Source organism: Bombyx mori, chromosome 11 (genome assembly GCF_030269925.1).
Source record: "Bombyx mori chromosome 11, ASM3026992v2".
In the NCBI taxonomy this organism is placed as follows: domain Eukaryota; kingdom Metazoa; phylum Arthropoda; class Insecta; order Lepidoptera; family Bombycidae; genus Bombyx; species Bombyx mori.
The window spans coordinates 8,338,366-8,353,757 of NC_085117.1; the positions used below are offsets into that span (position 1 = coordinate 8,338,366).

Below are 15,392 nucleotides of genomic sequence, written 5' to 3' on the forward strand. Positions count from 1 at the left end.
CCCCGGTGAAGGTCAAGGGGCGACCTGAGGGGGTGAGGCCGCGCGGCGCGCTACTAGCACTCTAGCGCGCCGCCGTGGAGTGATTAGAGCGACCGGTCGACGGTGTATCGCGTCCCGACCCGGCAGGCTGGTCCTGGTCCAGCGGGGTATTCCGGGACACCAGCGGCACCGTCTGGGCGGCCCGACGGGCTGCCGTACCGAGACGGCCGACGTTTCAGAGCCTTCGATTCGCCTCGAAGGCTCCGTCGGCTGGGCGTCCTTGGGGTGAGCCGCGCCGTCTGGTTGTAGTGTTGACCGCGGTAGCCCCCCTACCTCATCCGGGTTCTGACCTCGGAGGGGATCGGACGTCGGGTGTAAGAGTGCAGGGGAGTCGTTTAGTGGGTGGGTCCTAAAATCCTTGGGCCCGCGGTCTGCTCACAACACCATGCAGATCGTTGAGTCTCACATACCCCGCGCGCCCCTTTTGCGCGGGGACCTCGTAGGAGGTTCGGCCCTCTACCCGAAAAAAAAAAAAAAAAAGTATCACGGTAAGCACGCTTTCGTTTATAAACGATACCATTAACGACAATATCTGGTCGAGATCAGTGGAGTTACGGTAAGCGTCAAGTCAAACAAATCTGTGTGCCGTGAAGGTACGGGCCAGATACAATCTAGATCCGTTATTACTGCAAATACTTTGAGAGTTCGTTTGTAAAAGACGATTTCAGGTCAAATTTTGCGAGGAGAATTCATTCGTTTTGTTCAATAGTTAGTTTCAAATGGTGTATAAGGTTTGATTGGATTATACGTCTGCAAAGCTATATTCGGGGTTTTATAAATTTTCTCTGTTACTAAGGTTCTGAAGAAGCGCGTATATGTACGTGCCGTAATGACTATTTCTTCTGCAAAGCAGTCATTCATCTAGGCTTAAAGGGTGGAGCAGTTGCTACAACTGAGACTTTATTCTCATATTTCAAGTTTTAATTTATCGATGTGAGAAACTAAATAAAAAATACATCACGAATTTTACATTACAAATACCATGGTGAAGTCGTCGTGGCCTAAACTGAAGTCGTCGTGGCCTAAAGGATAAGTCGTCCGGTGCATTCGTATGTAGCGATGCACCGGTGTCCGAATTCCGCAGGCGGGTACCAATTTTTCTAATGAAATACGTACTCAACAAATGTTCACGATTGACTTCTACGGTGAAGGAATAACATCGTGTAATAAAAACCAAACCCGCAAAATTATAATTTGCGTAATCACTGGTGGTAGGACCTCTTGGGAGTCCGCACGGGTAGGTACCACCACCCCGCCTATTTCCGCCATGAAGCAGTAATGCGTTTCGGTTCGAAGAGTGTGGTAGCCGTTGTACCTATACTGAGACCTTAGAAATTATATCTCGAGGTGGGTGGCGCATTTACGTTGTAGATGTCTATGGGCTCCAGTAACCACTTAACACCAGGTGGGCTGTGAGCTCGTCCATCCAACTAAGCAATAAAAAAAAGAAAAAAATTATATAAAAATAGTGGCAAAAAAATGTTAATACGATTGTTTTACAGCCTGGAGGATCATTATTTCAGTAACGATCCCCCCAGACTTTGGATAATATGTGTATTTTTAACTTTGCTTCCGATGGCTCGGAAATTTGTTATGGGAGCTTCCTCGTCGAACCCGTCGCTTGCGACAAAGGGCTCGGCGAGTAAATTAACCCACAGACACAGGCCATTGTGTTTCTCGCTGGATCTTCTCAGTGGGTCGCGGTTTCGATCCGGTGGTAGATTTTGCGAAGCACTGCTCTTGCTAGGGTCAGGGTTAGCAACGTCGTCAGGTCTGAGCCCCGTGAGCTCACCTACTAATTCGGTGAATTTAGAATAACCCCTAGGAAAAAAAATGGGAGAATAGATATATTTGCCACAAGAGTGTCTGTATATCCTGTGACGTGTTAAAGACGTAGCTTCGTTTAATTGCGATATGTAAGACGAGATTTGGCGGTGAACTGTCAAAACAAACTGTAAACGTTAACATAACATATGGTTATTTCGCTCGTATCCGGGTTCGAAACGCGTTCGAGAATTTTAATGAATTCGCTCTTCTTATGTCTTCTCTGACAAATTCATGTGTAGTTCAGTTTAAATTCGAAAAACACAGTCGTTACATACCGTGGTGAAGATTATGAGGTGTTTTTAAGAAGAAAGCATATGTTAATTTAAGGTCTACAGATATGACTTCGCGTCTCGCTAATAATGATTATTGTCAACGTTAAATATCTGTATTTCATATACTTACTTAGTTGGCTCGTTGGTGAGCGAAACGAGATCATTCTATCCTGGATCTTGCGTCATTTTCGTTATCAGCTATCGACCTCATTGCGAAAAGCAGCCTCCACAGTACCGTACCAGCTTTATCTGGGACGAGCCATCAGTCGGCAACCGTGTGGTCACTAAAGATATCTTTCCTAATGCCCCAATCCCTTTCCCGCGTTGGACGTAATCGAAGCAGCGCAGATGCCCTGATTTAGTCTTACTATATGCAATATGCCTGCCATTATGCAATTTCAGCATTTTCTGATCTACTATCGTCTCACTTTTGTGATTTAGGATCTTACGTGGATTTTCCTTGAGCGCTACCTTCCAAGAAACTTGATCTCAACACGGTTCTATAGATTCGTGAATTTAAAAATTCTAAATTTACTAATAATCACAAAACAACATCGAGAATTTATAAGATTAGATAAATATATTACAAACATTGTAATCTATTGTAAAGTGGTTATATGGGGATCGAACTCAATTCTCAGCCACAAATGCTACCAATATTAAACAAATTTAGCATGTGTTCAATGCACTTGTCTCGCATATATGTTTCTGGTACACAGATAATCCTAGCTCTGTTTTAAACGGTCCATTAAATTGTTTTTATTACTATTTATAAGCAAGTTCGATAATTAATGCCAGGATAATGTTACCATGCCAGTCCGCACAGAGTCCGTGTCTACAACGTGTTTAACCTCCGTTTAAAATTCTCCATTTAACAACCCTAACTTGATTGACGTGTAACAACCAGCTGTCATAATATGTGGTTTTTAGTGGGTTTGTAAATCAATTCAAATCGACACGGAATGTTTCGGAATTAAACCTGTTTCGTGTCCTCACGAGGTAACCCGGTGACCGTTCACGGACGATTAAGTAAACGATGTATAATTAGTGGTTTTATTGATTTTTTTATTGTTTTATGTATTGTTTGGATATGAATACGTTATGATACGCAACAAATTATAAATTCCGGTTAGAAAGAACATGGACTATGACTTCAGCTAGAAGTAAAGTAATGAAATCATTTTTTTTTATATTTTTGTTCCTAATATGATTAAGTCATCAATATATATCCTGGCTTCGAACAATGATACAATGGGGACTGAAATTACAAAAGAAACAACTCAGAAATGTTTGTTAGACAAAAACTACTGGCAGTGCTTACAGAGCCTCAAATAAACTGGCAGGAGAAAGAAGGAGATTATCTGCACTTATGATTATAAAAATTACTATTAAAATTATATATTTACGGCCTCATTTTTAGACAAAATCATTGGAGTTTTAGCAATACTGTTGTAAGGAAAACAGTACGAAACCAAAATGCGAGAGTCATAGTCTTTTACTACGAAATTCCGCGTACACACCACAAAACGATTTCAAAGAATTTTAAAGAAACTGTAACAGAATTAATACGTAAATTATTTCCAACAAAATTTTACTTTTCTACGCTCGAGCATTAACTACTTAGATTTTTTTAAACGTAAATTTTACTAAGACAAATATTTATCGACACTTTTTATAAATGTACCTATTTTGTTTTATATTTGTTTTATGTAAGCGCGTTTATTTTAATTTTACATTTGATATATATAAATTTACAAATAAGTTTTATAATATATAAAGCCCTGGAATGACTTTGTCCTGTAAATGCCCCGGTGTTTGTTATTACGCTGGCAGAGTAGGTATGATGTAGAGCACGGTCCGAATTCTATGGGACTCTGTTTTCATTTTATATAGATGAGTTCACAACGGCTTTTCAAAGTTTTTTCACCAAATCAAAGACACATGATTAATTTGGAAAATGTGCGCACGTAAATTTACTTCAAGATTAACTAACGCCCAATCGTCTCCTCAGTTTTTTTATAATGGATTTTTTGACCTGGTAACTAAGACCTTTAAGGTCAACACTTATTTCAATTGATTTTATTTTTGATGGAAAATGATAGCATGGAGTGAAATGAAATGAAGATTACTAATTTGAGACATTAATCAACTGGTATGAAATTAAATGAAATGAGATGAGATTATTTGTCTCCTCTATACATTTTAGCAGTAAAACTTCGCCCCATAGTCATAGTTACTTTACAACGATTTACTGAATCATATCATCAAGTCTTCACTAAACGTATTTTTTAGTATCCTTTTTTGCTCCCAAACCATTCACATCAGCATGACTTAATGTTATCACAAAACAGTGCCCGTTTGATTACCGAGAACTGTTTTTGCGGGCGGCACGTAGAATTTTTTTTAAATAAAATAAGACATTAAATCTCCTAAGTATGTGTTTCTTGGTTTTTTTTATTCTCGTTACGACAATAACAGATGAATTTCTGCGGTCATGTAATTTTTTTTATTGGACTTAAATTATTTTGATCTTTGTCTAGCAAACGGACTAGATCTAGTTTTAAGGCAAGGGTAAAATTATTTTGTAAAATATCAGAATAAAAGTTCGCGTAGACAGGTGAGCGAATTTACGATCTATCTAGTGTAAAAAGGAATCAAAGATATCACGACATGAAAGCCACCACCGACCTTGAGAAAGAGGTCCAAATCTCAACTGTATGCTATGGCTGCCCCTTTCATACCGGAATGCATGACTGCTTCATGAAAGAAAACATAGACAAGATAGTGATGCTTATCCTCGCAGGCTACAATTTATAAATAATACGAAAAAAACATACATACTTTTGTCATTATTACGTAATGTTGTTTCATTCAAATTCATGAGAAAAATTAAACTCGCAATATTTAAGAATAACATATTATGTCAACAGGATTTCTAATCAATATTATTAATGTTTTTAAAACTAAAAAAAAAACATGATGACATCAATTGCTGATCAGGTTTGAGTCACTAAAGAGTATTCTTGTTTGTACAAGATTTTATAGGTATTCTTTTATTAATGTTCACTTTGTTTTGATTGTGGGTTTTTTTCAATGCCACTAAAATTCTTAAATATGTGCTATGATGACGGAGATCGGTAATTATGTCCGCCTCTATGTCTAGAGGGGATCTGTTTCGATTCCTGGCTCAAATTCGGTATCTTTTGTTTACATATATGGTCTGGGCATAAATCATTTTTCTTTTTGTGTGCTTGCTTATTGCCGTTGAATTTCAAACATGTTCGAATTTCGAATTTTTCTGATGGTAGGACCTCTTGTGAATCCGCGCGGGTAGGTACCACCATCCCGCCTATTTCTGCCATGATTTAAGGGTGGGGCAGCCGTTGTAACTATACTTGGGATCTTAGAACTTATATCTCAAGGTGGATGGCGCATTTACGTTGTAGATGTCTATGGGCTCCAGTAACCACTTAACACCAGGTGGGCTGTGAGCTCCTCTACCCAACAAAAAAAATGTGTTACTTGTTTGATTCATTCAAAGAAAAACCATTTTTGCTATATAGAAGGTGAAGTCTTGGAATTTGCAATAAAATTGCGACAGTTAATAACTACGTAGTAAACAACTTACGTATAACACTATACGGACAGATGTAGGCGATCTTTCAAGGAAAAATACTCACTCGGAGAGACTTCTACACCAATAACTACGAATTACCTGCTTTTGCATCATCCCCACTATTATTCCAAACTAAGCTCATATTAGTTTTAATACTGATTTGATTCGGAAGCAGGATTTCAGAATTCGGATATTAAACACAAATCTGAGACATATTTCAAATACTTGTATATAGTGAACATTAATATGTCGTCATATGACGATAAGTTTGATCTCAATTGATTATACTTTCAAAATGACAATAAAAATCACGACAATAGATCGGATATTTCACTTATTTTCATGAAACATAAAAAAACATCCAATGATTATAATTATATTAATATCTATATATTAATACGTGAAGCAAAAACTTTGTATCCCTTTTTATGAAAATTGCGCGGACGGAGGAGTATGAAATTTTCCACATTTATAGAGAATATAGAGAAGAAGTGCACAATGCTAATATTTTTTTAAAATAATGCACAAAAGATACATTAAATCAATAAAGAAAACATTACACACACTACATACCATGTATTGGTATATAGACGCACACACGCATGCATACTGTTTATTGTCAAACTTTTGTTCTTGACGTCTGTGGTCAAATTGAGAATAGATTAAATTTTGTTTGTCTTTATTAATATTTTTTTATAGAGTAGCCTTGGCGAAATTTGTGATTATAGAAGTATAAAATACAATCATAATAGTGTACAAACTTACAATTCCAATTAATTATAGTCGAATTTCGACTACTGTGGGACCTCTAGTTATTGATAGCTACGTAACAATTGTCTGGATAACATTTGTTTTTAAAATAGATTTAACTGTGCAGAATATAGATCAGGCTAAAGAAATCCCAAGTAGAAGACGGTAAACTAAACACAAAATATCACGATTGAACTAAATAAAAGCGATTTTTGCAAGAATGGACCTTATAATTAAAATTGAATATTTCATTCCCTTCAAAGCAAAAATTTTCAAACGCTTAATCATACAATGAACATTCAAAACAAACGTTTAATATAAGCTATTGTACATAGCGTAGATATAATCGAAGCAAGAGGCAATACTTACGGTCCATAACTACCCATTGTTACAGACAAAAGAATTTAATTGCGTCACACAGAATCGAATTGTATCAATACGTAGGCAGGTGGAGGTAGGTGTCTTACGAATGCCGCGACCTTGGCATAGATAACGATGAGCGGTATTCATAATGATAATATGTTCAATAAGGATGACAGTACATTTTTTATTTATATTTTTTATTTATTGATTAGATGGTTGGACGAGCTCACTGGTGTTAAATGGTTACTGGAGCCCTTCGATATCAACAACATAAATGGCGCCACCCACTTTAAGCCATGGGTTCTAAGTCTCAGCTTTTACAGTACAACGGCTGACCCACCCTTTGAACCGAAACGCATTATTTCTTGACGGCAGAATTAGGCAGGGTGGTGATACCTACCAGTGCGGGCTCACGACGCCCTACCATAAGTTCGAAATCCTCTTTGGGTCGTTGAGCTAGACGAATAACAATTAACCTTATTGTGATCCAATAAGAACCAGTATTGTTTATACACCCATACAGAACAAAGGCATTGTGAATAACAATAATAATAAAAACGTAATTTCGATAATAGCCAAAAGTCTAAAAGGAGTATATTATAAAAACAACAGACTCGTTAAATGAGGTAATTAACATTAAAATTAAAATATATGTTTATTTTTTGGGATCAAAAAATTGTTTATATACACGTACACAGCTTCCTGAGAGGTTACATGTGGAATGATAAACAGACGCGGGGTTAGTGACGCGTGAACAATGCACTTGGCGCGAATCCAGATTGTTTTCATTGTTTTAAACGATACGGGAAGTTGAGATTTGAGTATCGATTTTACAGAAGCAATAATCGGTTCTTCTAGGATTCGGGGAACAGAATTTGCAAAATAAACATTGTTTTGACTATTAATTTGTTAAGGTTGTGTGTGTGCAGTTTGTTTTTTAGAATATTTCTTTCGTTTGTGGTCGACATATTGGTGGTTGGTTCGCTAGCTACTTGTTCTTGTACAATTGCGAAAATTCATATTTTATCAAAGCATATACCTAGTCCAGCCATAAGTAATATAATATTATTAAAATTTATACCTACATATATATTAAAGTCTCAGCAAAAAAAAAAAAAAATTCTATTCGTATTGGCCACCTTTGGCTTTTATACAGGCCTTTAATCTCTTTGGCCACGAATCTATGGATTTACGCACTGTTTCCAAGGGAAATTTCGCCACTGCTTGCTGCTTGCTTCAAAGATTTTTTAAGAGACTATGTCGCAGTGTCGTTTATGTATGTATATGTCGCATCCGGAAAAGACAAACGAAGCGAAAGTGTGCCAGCTAGTCGATGCGAGCCGCCACTACTCGTCAAACATCGGCTCAATTCGGGGGGTGTGCTTCGGCCACAGGGTTGTCTGTGGCTTCGGCAGAGTCGAGGTCTCATTTCTCGAGTGGAATCGAGATACATTCGTTGCCTGACTTAGGAAGAGTGAAGACGTCTAGGAACTGTCATCGTTTCCTACTGGCCAACCTCTTTGCACGATGACCCACAATACTGACACCACTATATCAATAATATAATTGTAAATAGACATGCTTTAACAAAAACCGACTTTAAATAGAAAAAAAGATATTCCAAAACAAATTAATATACACTACAAACAATAATCATCGAAATCGGTTGGCGTGATATTGAGTTATTTAGTTATTCATCTATTTGTCGCGCACGTTCTTAATGCAAATTTAAGACTTATATGGCTATCTCATGGATACCATTATCAGAACTGAACTAAATTGAAATGGGACCACACGGGAAGCGTCAGCCTTCTAATAAAAAAAGAATCATCAAAATCGATTCACCCAGTCAAAAGTTATGAGGTAACAAATATAAAAAAAAAACATACAGTCGACTTGAGAACCTCCTCCTTTTTTGAAGTCGGATAAAAAATAATGAAGATATCGACCAATAACAATCATAAGCAGTTCACGCGCTTGATTCATAATGTCGTTACATTTTGTGTTCGGAAGGTTTCAACATTCTAAAATTCTTACCCCTTGGCCACAGCCGAGAGCGGTGCGAATTGCGGTGCGTCGTGAGGCGCGGCAAGCGGGAGCGGCGAAAACAAATGGTAGACAACCTATGAAGTATGCCACAGCTACTGGCGGTGCGTTTTGCGGTGCGTTGCGAGGCGCGGTGAGAGGCGCGTGACATCTGGCGGCGACGAGCTGCGCCATGTGCGAGTGAAACAAATGTACTAGACAATATGGAGGTGGCCACAGCTCAGAGCGGCGCGCGCGGCGGTGTCGGTGGACGCATTGAGGCATCGCGCGACCGAAACAAATCATTTTGTTTTTACCGCGCGTTGAGCTAATAAAATATAATGGATGTTGAACAATTAATTAGTTAAATACTGAGTAGACCAGAAATATGGATGTCAAAACATCCACATCATAAATATAGGCATGTTATAAAAAAATGTGGGACGAAATAAAACAACAATTTTCTGGTACTAATGGTTTCCTAGATACTCTTGGATAGGATTATTGAAATAAAATTTGAAATTTGAATTGATTTCGTATTCTAGATGCTTGAACCGTTGCTCGATTATTCCGTCTTGATCTGCGTACGCTATTGTGAATATTGGAGTCTCCAAACTGGGAAACAAACTGCTGAAAATCTGCATCTCTGTCTCCATCACTTTCTTTTAAGGCACGAAACCTTTACTTATAATCAATGTCGCGTGCTTTTTGTTTGCCTTTACACTTTTCGTAAAAATACGAAAATTATTAGTTAGAATACCAAACGCGTACTGAATTGTGACACTTGCCCGGGATAATGTTTTGTCGAAAATTATTTGTTCCGCATTTAAGCCACCCGGTGGATATGGGCGCATCAAATAATTTTTAAGAGGATAGGCTTTATCAGCAATTAACACGTATGGTAAATTGAGATTTGAACCTGGTAATCTCTGTGAAGGTTGAATCTATTAATAATCTATTTATCGGGATAGTTCTTATATTCCTAATATTCCTAATATAATACCTAATAAATAGGGTGAAATTCGCCAAGTTCTCTCTTTTTCTAACTGGGTGCGCTTCTATTCTTGATTGAATAATATCTTCAGCTAAGAACGCACTTATTTCAAGGTAATATCGTGCCACTTTTGAAAGGGAAATTGATAGGGCTTTCTAAATACGTGCACCTCTGACGCCGCCGCCGTCGCAACTAGTCTAGCTGTGGCATACCCCCGCAAATCACGCCGCCCGCCGCGCCTCGCAACGCACCGCAAAACGCACCGCCAGTAGCTGTGGCCAGGCCCTTAAGGCAGGCGAGTATATGTTCCACCTGATCGTCAGTGATTACCGCCGCCCATAGACATCAGCAACTTCAGGAGCATAGTCAAAACGCTGTCTACCGTATTGCTATTGTGTTTTTTTTCCGGGTATATAGTATTTGTATAGATGAACGAACTCGCGACGGACTTGTTGTGTGACCCTAAAAATATCACAAAGTAAATCCTATCACACGCCTTGAAATTTGAGGCTGAACTCTCAATTGCATTTGGTATAACAGCTGTCCCACCCACCACACCGGAACGCATAACAGTTTTGGGACAGAACTAACCAGGACAATTACTAATATAAAAAAAAAAAAACACAATTGTTTTGTTCAAAAACTTTGGTTGTATCTGCCCCAGTGATATATGAGCCTACGTTCGTTCGCATATCACACATGCATTATACACAAACCATGACATCATATCCAAGTTACCGTATTAAGAAATATTCCATTTACGGAGAACTTTATTCAAAAACCGTGCTGATTTCGTTGTGGTTTTTCGAAACATGTTTGGTATGTTTCGTCAATGTGATACGTAAGTATATGAGTTCCCATTCGGTCTAATTTTTTTTATGAATGAAGGATTACTGGTGGCTCTACGGCCTTTCCTGTTTCAACAGGACAGGTGGGCGAGGAAAGGCTCAGCTAGGAGGGGTGGGATTTGCTAACAGCTGCTCAAGCGCCTCCGAAGGAGACCTAACGGCTCAAGGGCAGCTTCTTCACGAATGCATCTACTAACGAATCGGAATCGCGACTCGCTGAGAAGATCCGGCGAGAAACTCAGCGGGCTGATTTATTGTGAATGGTGATGTATGGACGGTCGAACAAAAAAAGAAGCTATGACTTTATTTCAGTTTATTAAATGTGTTTGTATTTAAGACTTTGTTCGCGTAGCTGGATAACCGATAACACGGTGTTAAGTGGTTACTAGAGTTAATGGGCATTCTAACATGAATACCCTACCCTATAGATAGTACCTTGCGACCACCGGCAGGAACAGGAAGTTAGGCGGTGCCTACCCGTGCTCATTTACTACCGTCAGTAAACGCCAGTTGGCGATTGTAGTACGATGCCATAAATACTCACAGGAGGTCGCTGTCCCCGGTGAATCCATTAGTCGCATTTCGCGACGCCCACATCAAGAGATGGGATGGTCTTATTCTAGGTCGACATCTCGCATTTCGTCAACATTACCGCGCATATACACCAAACATATTATTCTCTAATGCTATGAACAGCACTAATCTGGTTTCAGTGGTGGCAGGACCTCTTGTGGTCACTGGTGGTAGAACCTCTTGTGAGTTCGCACGGGTAAGTAACACTACCCTGTCTATTTAAGCCGTGAAGCAGTAATGCGTTTCGGTTTGAAGGGTGGGGCAGCCGTTGTAACTATACTGAAACCTTAGAACTTATATCTCAAGGTGGGTGGTGCATTTACGTTGTAGATGTCTATGGGCTCCAGTAACCACTTAACACCAGGTGGGCTGTGAGCTCGTCCACCCCTCTAAGCAATAAAAAAAAAACACTACAAAAATGCGCGTAAAGTGCTTAATGACGAATTATCGTGAGAAACTAGACCCAAATTAATTCACGAAAGTCATTATCTACGTGCGTTTTTTTATTTGCTTAATCTGTGACATTAACCTTCTTTTTTATTACTGCGGGCTAGTTGATTTGTTTTACGGGAGTCGCAACCTTGAATTTAGTGGTAAACGGTGTTAAAGATAAGCTAAGTTGCAGCGAACTTTATGTTATTTTTCAATTGTGGTTTTCGCCGTGTATATCACGAAATAAGATCGGCAAATCACAGATCTGTTAAGATTCCTCTTGTAATACTGGTTTTTAAGTTAATGCCACCAGAAATGCGCTCTGGTTGGCCAACGATAATTATACAAAGCCTCAACTGAATTGGATAAGTGACGAACAAACAATAGAATAACTAAAAGTCACTCAGTTCACTCTGCACAAACGGGAGTAAGCCCTGTTTCAAATCAACTACATGATACAATAGACGAACTATTTTCAATATCATACATTTTTTTTTAAACCTGAACTTGTATTAAATTATTCTTGAAAAAATACTTTTACAAATTTACTTTAAGCGCCATTTCCTTTTTTACATTTAACACAATCGCTTGTTATGTTATCGATATGAAATAGTTTAATACGGACTAATAATTTAGACAAGGAGTGAGTGATTCCGGTATGCAAAAACAGAGCTTCGACATAAAATTTATATGGCGGATAATTGACATTGCAGTGTCCTCTCCTTCTACCATGACAGTTAAAATGCCCAAACTACGATTTTTTTTAGAAAATTAGCATTATTTAACATGAACATTACTTTTTAATAAACATAAAATATAGTGTGTCCAGTTTCGAACCAGCGATCACGTGGTTCGGGTCCGCCACTCCTCAGCCACGAGACCGTCTCAAACCCAGCTCAAACCGGATTGGTTTACAGTCGGTCGTGAACAGCTAAGCCGGGCAGTATAAATTGCATTATTTTAATTCGACAATACAGTTAGTTCGTGCAAATGATAATGGGACCTAAGTTTGTTTTGTGATTTTCGTGACCGGTACACCTTATTGAATAATTTAATTCGGTTAAAACACAATGGCCATTGTGATTCGAAGATCCGTGCTATCTGTGCACATCTCCAAGATACTCATGAACTTATTTGGGTTTTGCTTAGTGGCGATATATAATTTACATGTAAAATTTTCGATTCAATATTCAAATTATCACGTTGTAAAGTAGCGAATACACATAATAAATAAATAAATTCAGCGGGGAACGACAAAGCCGCGTGGGTTTTTGAATTGGTATTCACAGCAAGAGCGTTGAGCATTTATTTGGTCAGGTCTTAGCATTATATACCTGTTTCTCCTTACTAAATCATAGTTAGATTACGTTCGCTTGTGACTAATTTACAAAAAATAAACCTGTATTGAATGAAAGTAACGAATGCTTAGTTTGAAACGAGTTTCATGCTAATTTTAAATATAAATCTAAGGTAGCGAAGATTCGTAAAGTCACCAATTATAATGTTTTTTATTTTTTATTTTTTTATTGCTTAGTTTGATGAACGAGCTCACGGCCCACCTGATGTTAAGCGGTTACCGGAGCCCATAGACCTCCACAACGTAAATGCCGTCACCTACCTTGAGATATAAGTTCTAAGGTCTCAGTGTAGTATAGGTATAATCAGTATAATTACAACGGCTGCCCCACCCTTCAAACCGGAACGCATTACTGCTTCACGGCAGAAATAGGCAAGGTGGTGCTACCTACCATGCGGATTGACAAGAGGTCCTACCACTAGTAATGTACAACATAATTGTGTGATGAAATTATTGGATGGTGGGAGTTTGATTGACTCGAAGGCGATTTATACGCTGTTATTAGGTTATGTATATACTGATAGATATATATGTGTATATATATCGGCATACACAAAACTGTGTAGTTATAAATTAAAATTAAAAAAATAACAATTAAAAAAAAATTACCAACAATATTAACTACTAGATATATGAGGTACAAATATTCAAAACAAATTTCAAAGTTATTACGGCTAATGTTACTGAATTTTCACTTTTATTTCAAAGACAAAAGAAGCTGTTTGACGGGGCCACACAGTCTGAGGCTATCGTAGGTCGAAGGTACCGGGATGATCAGCTTTGATGAGTGGAGGGAGCGATGATGCCGTGGAGATCACGAGCTTCAGACAAACTCTAGGATATGTTTGTGCTCGGGGGACCCTTAGTCCTGAGCACCCGTGGGGGGCGTGGTCGGTTACATCTGCTGCGTTGAGTTACCGTTCCAGGTGTTGTTGTCGTCGCTGGCCCCGGTGTCCCCGGGCAGGCGGTGCACGTTCCCCCTCCGGCGCAAACTTATATACAACTACACAAAACTGTGTAGTTTTATATAAGTTTAAATGTAAATGTACATGATGTATGAATTCTGTTATGATATTTTGTGAAACGTTGCGAATCGGCGCTAAAGTGGGTATATTGGAAAAAGTTTGTAAAGGCCGACATGGATAAAAAACTGTCTTGGATCCAACGAAATCATAATATTTATTAATCGAAAATCCGCAAATAAAATGTGGTCTTAAGAAACACGTTGACGCGTTACATTCGAAACGTAACGGACGTATTAAATGCCGAATGGTCCTTGAAGATATGAAGAAGAATATTCGTAATAACCACGAAATTTTGAAATGCTTTCATTTGTTTCATCTATTTTTACGAGCTTATAGTTTCAACCTCAGACGATGAATAGTAGACTTGTGATATTTACGAAAACAATACTAAAGTCTATAATAATTGAAAAGAAAATATTTTCTTATTCGAAAATACACTCTGTTAGTTTTTCAAGCCGAAACGCTTTCATTTTGGAGAGGCTTATGCACGACCGGAACCAGGAACTTTTTTTTTTTTCAAGTGATTTTGAAATGCTGCGAAAAATATGTTTTTTTTTTTTAATTAATTTAATAAATGTAGTATTTGACTAGTGATTGAAAATCGAACGTTGTCACTGATATTTGAAGGTTAAAATTTATCATTTGTTTTAAACTTACTCATTTGTCGAGCTATTTATTATTTGAAAAAATATATATATGGAAACCAACTAAAACTTGGGTAGCATTAAAGCTCCTTAATATAAATAAAAAAATCGATTGATAAACGCAGGATAAAATGACACTTTTCTGTTATGCCTTTGCCTATTTATAACCCAGATAGTTTAAATAAATTTATTAAAAGATAGAATTGAAGTGTACCTTTATGAAACGGTAAGTAATGCAACGGGATTAGGCGTGGCACAGGATGCTCCGAATACCATGCACCGCTATGAGAACTAACAAGTCCATTTTAATACAGTTAAAAAACAAAAAAAAAGCTCTCTGCCATCTGGAAAGACCGTGTTTTTTTTATAACTTAGATGGGTGGACAAACTCACAGCCCACCTGGTGCTAAGTGGTTACTGAAGCCCATAGACATCTACAACGTAAATGCGCCATCCATCTTGAGATATAAGTTCTAAGGTCTCAGTACAGTTACAACGGCTGCTCTAACCTTTAAGCCGAAACGCATTACTGTTTCACGGCAGAAATAGGCAGGGTGGTGGTACCTACCCGTGCGGACTCACAAGAGGTCCATCAGTTAAAGAGCTTCTTAGGACACATCATACGGT

At 38.2% G+C, this 15,392-nt stretch overlaps 1 protein-coding gene across 2 annotated transcripts in view; it reads right to left on the bottom strand.

Annotated features, from left to right (window-relative positions):
* Positions 1 to 15,392, bottom strand: part of LOC101743327 (uncharacterized) — a 134,292-nt gene that overhangs the window by 109,661 nt on the left and 9,239 nt on the right. Inside the window, exon 1 of one of the 2 annotated variants that reach the window (XM_038013715.2) lies at positions 8,905 to 9,209. The exons of the other annotated variant lie outside the window; for it this stretch is intronic. The gene's annotated coding sequence lies outside the window, so the exon portion shown is untranslated. Of the gene's footprint in view, positions 1 to 8,904; positions 9,210 to 15,392 lie in introns of those variants that run through there. 2 annotated transcript variants of the gene reach the window in all.